Below are 4884 nucleotides of genomic sequence, written 5' to 3' on the forward strand. Positions count from 1 at the left end.
GTTGATTGATCTGTAAATACTGCATCACCCTTGCAGCCCAGGTATAAATCCCACTTGATCATAGTGAATGATTCTTTTAATGTGTTGCTGGATTCAGGCAGCTAGTATTTTATTGAGAATTTTTACATCCATCTTCATCAAGGATATTGGCCTGTAGTTTACTTTTTTGGTGGAGTCTTTATCTAGTATTGTTATCAGGGTAAATAACATGGTCTTGTAGAATGAATTTGGAAATATTTCTTCATTTTCTGTTTTTTTGGAATAGTTTGGAATAGTTATTAACACTTCTTTAAATGTTTGGTAAAATTTGCCTATGAAGACGTCTGGCCCTAGACTTTTGTTTGGGAGATTTTTGATTACTGATTGAATTTTTTTGCTACTTATTGGTCTGTTCAAGGTTTCTTCTTCCTGTTTCAATTTTGGTAGTTTATATGTTTCTAGGAATTTATCCATTTCTTCCAGGTTGTCCAATTTGTGGGCATATAGTTTTCATGATATTCTCTTATAATTCTTTGTATTTATGTAGTGTTCGTTGTTATTTCTCCTTTCTCTTTTTGTCATTTTATTATTTGAGTCCTTTCTCTTTTATTTTTAATAAATCTGGCTAGGAGTTTATCAATTTTATTATTTTTTTATTATTTATTTTTTTTCAAAGAACAAGCTCCTGGTTTCATTGATTTGTTCTATTAGTTTTTATATCATTTATTTCTGCTCTAATCTTTATTTCCTTCCTTCTGTTTGCTTTAGGCTTCATTTCTTCTTCTTTACCGAGCTCCTTTAGGTTATGTTGTTTACTTGAGATTTTTCCTTTTACTTGTGGTAAGCCTGTATTGCTATAAACTTCCCTCTTTGTTCTGCTTTTGCTGTATCCCATAGGTTTTGGACTGCTGTGTTTTCATTTTCATTTGTTTCCAAGTATTTTTTTCATTTTTTCTTTAATTTCCTGGTTAACCCATTCATTCTTTTTTTTATTTAATTTTTATTGGTGTTCAATTAACCAACATACAGAATAACCCCCAGTGCCCGTCACCCATTCACTCCCACCCCCCGCCCTCCTCCCCTTCTACCACCCCTAGTTCGTTTCCAGAGTTAGGAGTCTTTATGTTCTGTCTCCCTTTCTGATATTTCCCACACATTTCTTCTCCCTTCCCTTATATTCCCTTTCACTATTATTTATATTCCCCACATGAATGAGAACATATAATGTTTGTCCCTCTCTGACTGACTTACTTCACTCAGCATAATACCCTCCAGTTCCATCCACGTTGAAGCAAATGGTGGGTATTTGTCATTTCTAATGGCTGAGTAATATTCCATTGTATACATAAACCACATCTTCTTTATCCACTCATCTTTCGATGGACACCGAGGCTCCTTCCACAGTTTGGCTATCGTGGCCATTGCTGCTATAAACATCAGGGTGCAGGTGTCCCGGCGTTTCATTGCATCTGTATCTTTGGGGTAAATCCCCAACAGTGCAATTGCTGGGTCGTAGGGCAGGTCTATTTTTAACTCTTTGAGGAACCTCCACACAGTTTTCCAGAGTGGCTGTACCAGTTCACATTCCCACCAACAGTGTAAGAGGGTTCCCTTTTCTCCGCATCCTCTCCGACATTTGTGGTTTCCTGCCTTATTAATTTTCCCCATTCTCACTGGTGTGAGGTGGTATCTCATTGTGGTTTTGATTTGTATTTCCCTGATGGCAAGTGATGCAGAGCATTTTCTCATGTGCATGTTGGCCATGTCTATGTCTTCCTCTGTGAGATTTCTGTTCATGTCTTTTGCCCATTTCATGATTGGATTGTTTGTTTCTTTGGTGTTGAGTTTAATAAGTTCTTTATAGATCTTGGAAACTAGCCCTTTATCTGATATGTCATTTGCAAATATCTTCTCCCATTCTGTAGGTTGTCTTTTAGTTTTGTTGACTGTATCCTTTGCTGTGCAAAAGCTTCTTATCTGGATGAAGTCCCAATAGTTCATTTTTGCTTTTGTTTCTTTTGCCTTCGTGGATGTATCTTGCAAGAAGTTACTGTGGCCGAGTTCAAAAAGGGTGTTGCCTGTGTTCTTCTCTAGGATTTTGATGGAATCTTGTCTCACATTTAGATCTTTCATCCATTTTGAGTTTATCTTTGTGTGTGGTGAAAGAGAGTGGTCTAGTTTCATTCTTCTGCATGTGGATGTCCAATTTTCCCAGCACCATTTATTGAAGAGACTGTCTTTCTTCCAGTGGATAGTCTTTCCTCCTTTATCGAATATTAGTTGACCATAAAGTTCAGGGTCCACTCTATTCTGTTCCGTTGATCTATGTGTCTGTTTTTGTGCCAGTACCACACTGTCTTGATGACCACAGCTTTGTAGTACAACCTGAAATCTGGCATTGTGAGGCCCCAACTATGGTTTTCTTTTTTAAAATTCCCCTGGCTAAAAAAAAAAAAAAAAAAAAATTCCCCTGGCTATTCGGGGTCTTTTCTGATTCCACACAAATCTTAAAATAATTTGTTCTAACTCTCTGAAGAAAGTCCATGGTATTTTGATAGGGATTGCATTAAACATGTATATTGCCCTGGGTACCACTGACATTTTCACAATATTAATTCTTCCAATCCATGAGCATGGAATATTTTTCCATCCCTTTGTGTCTTCCTCAGTTTCTTTCAGAAGTGTTCTATAGTTTTTAGGGTATAGATCCTTTACCTCTTTGGTTAGGTTTATTCCTAGGTATCTTATGCTTTTGGGTGCAATTGTAAATGGGATTGACTCCTTAATTTCTCTTTCTTCAGTCTCATTGTTAGTGTATAGAAATGCCACTGATTTCTGGGCATTGATTTTGTATCCTGCCATGGTACCGAATTGCTGTATGAGTTCTAGCAATCTTCGGGTGGAGACTTTTGGGTTTTCTATGTAGAGTATCATGTCATCGGCGAAGAGGGAGAGTTTGACTTCTTCTTTGCCAATTTGAATACCTTTAATGTCTTTTTGTTGTCTGATTGCTGAGGCTAGGACTTCCAGTACTACCCATTCATTCTTTAGTAGGATGTTCTTTAACTTGCATGTATTTGTAGCCTTTCCAAATTCTTCTTATGGCTAACTTAAACTTTCATAGCATTGTGGTCTGAAAATATGCCTAATATGTTCTCAATTTTTTTGTACTTGTTGAGGCCTGATTTGTGACCCAGTATGTGATCTATTCTATAGAATGTCCTATGTGCCCTTGAAACGAATGTGTATTCTGCTGCTTTAGGATGATGTTCTGAATATATCTGTTAAGCCCATCTGGTCCAGTGTGTCATTCAGAGGCACTGTTTCCTTGTTGATTTTCTGTTTAGATTATCTGTCCATTTATATAGTATAGTCTCCTACTATTATTGTATTATTATCAATGAGTTCCTTTATATTGGTTATTAATTGTTTTATGTATTTCAGTGCTCCTATGTTGGGTGCACAAATATTTGCAATTGTTAGATTATCATGTTGGATCATCCCCTTTATTATGATATAGTACCTTCTTCATCTTCTGTTACAGTCTTTGGTATAAAGTCTAGTTTGTCTGATACAAGTATTGATTGCAACTCTGGCTTTCTTTTGATGTCCATTTGCATGATAAATGTTTATCCCCTCACTTTTTTTTTTTTTTTTTTTTTTTTGCACTTGGCTGATATATTTGCGTAAAGCCAGAAGGGAAAAAAAAAAAAACACACACACACACACACACACAGCAGGGACAGTGGTAGGCTGAGCTCACTGGCAGTAGAAATCCCATTTATCTGTCTTCACATCAATTTTGCCAGGTTTCAGGGTCTGGTCCTCACGTACAACACTACTGGGGAAATAGCTCAGGCGAGCAGCTAGATCTCCATAGTAATCTCCCTGAACACTGCCTCCCTAGAAGAGCCGCCCTCGGCCCTTCAGCTTGGAGAAGACATATACAACTTGGCCCCTGTATATGGTCAGGAAAGAGTAGTCGGGGGACACGTAGTCCTGAAGGGCCACAGCCATGGAGTATCCCCTCACTTTCAAACTGCAGATGTCTTTAGGTATGAAATGGGTCCCTTATAGGGAACATATAGATGGGTCTTGTTTTTTCATCTATTCTGATTCCCCGTGTCTGTTGATTGGAGTATTTAGTCCATTTTAATTCAGGGTAATTATTGATAGAAATGCATTTATGACATTTCATTACTTGTTTTGTTGTTGTTTCTGGAGATTTTCTCTGATCCTTTCTTGTCTTTGTCACTTTTGGTCTTTCCTTTCCACTCAAAGAGTTCTCCTTAATATTTCTTTTAGGACTGGATTAGTTGTCATGAACTCCTTTAGTTTTGTTTGTTTGTTTGTTTTGGGTTTTTTTGTCTGGGGAACTCTTTATCTCTCCTATTCTGAATGACAGCCTTGTGATATTCTTGGCTGCAAATTTATCCCTTTCAGGACTTTGAATGTATCATGCCCACTTCCTTCTGTCTTGCCAAGTTTCTGTTGAGCAATGTGCAGCTAGCCTTATGGGTCTTCCCTTGCAATTTAAGGACTTCTTTTATCTTGCTGCTTTTAAGTTTTTTTTTCTTTATCACTACATTTTGCAAATTTAATTATAGTATGTCTTCGTGTTGGCCTGCTTTTGTTGATTTTGATGGGAATTCTCTGTGCCTCCTGGATCTGCATGTCTGTTTCCTTCCCCAGATTAGGGAAATTTTTAGCTATTATTTCCTAAAATTAACTTTCTGCCCTCTTTTCTCTCTCTTATTCTTCTGGGACTCCTATATCACAAATGTTACTATGTTTGATGGAGTCATTGAGTTCCCTAAGTCTATTCTTATGTTCCATCATACTTGTTTCTCTCTTTTGTTTAACTTCATTGTTTTCCATTATTTTGTCTTCTAGGTCGCTAATTCA

At 37.2% G+C, this 4884-nt stretch overlaps 1 pseudogene; it reads right to left on the bottom strand.

Moving 5' to 3' along the window:
• Nucleotides 1-3738: 3738 nt before the first annotated feature.
• Nucleotides 3739-3996, bottom strand: LOC102152516 (annotated as a pseudogene).
• Nucleotides 3997-4884: the final 888 nt, after the last annotated feature.

Source organism: Canis lupus, chromosome 23 (genome assembly GCF_011100685.1).
Source record: "Canis lupus familiaris isolate Mischka breed German Shepherd chromosome 23, alternate assembly UU_Cfam_GSD_1.0, whole genome shotgun sequence".
In the NCBI taxonomy this organism is placed as follows: Eukaryota; Metazoa; Chordata; class Mammalia; order Carnivora; family Canidae; genus Canis; species Canis lupus.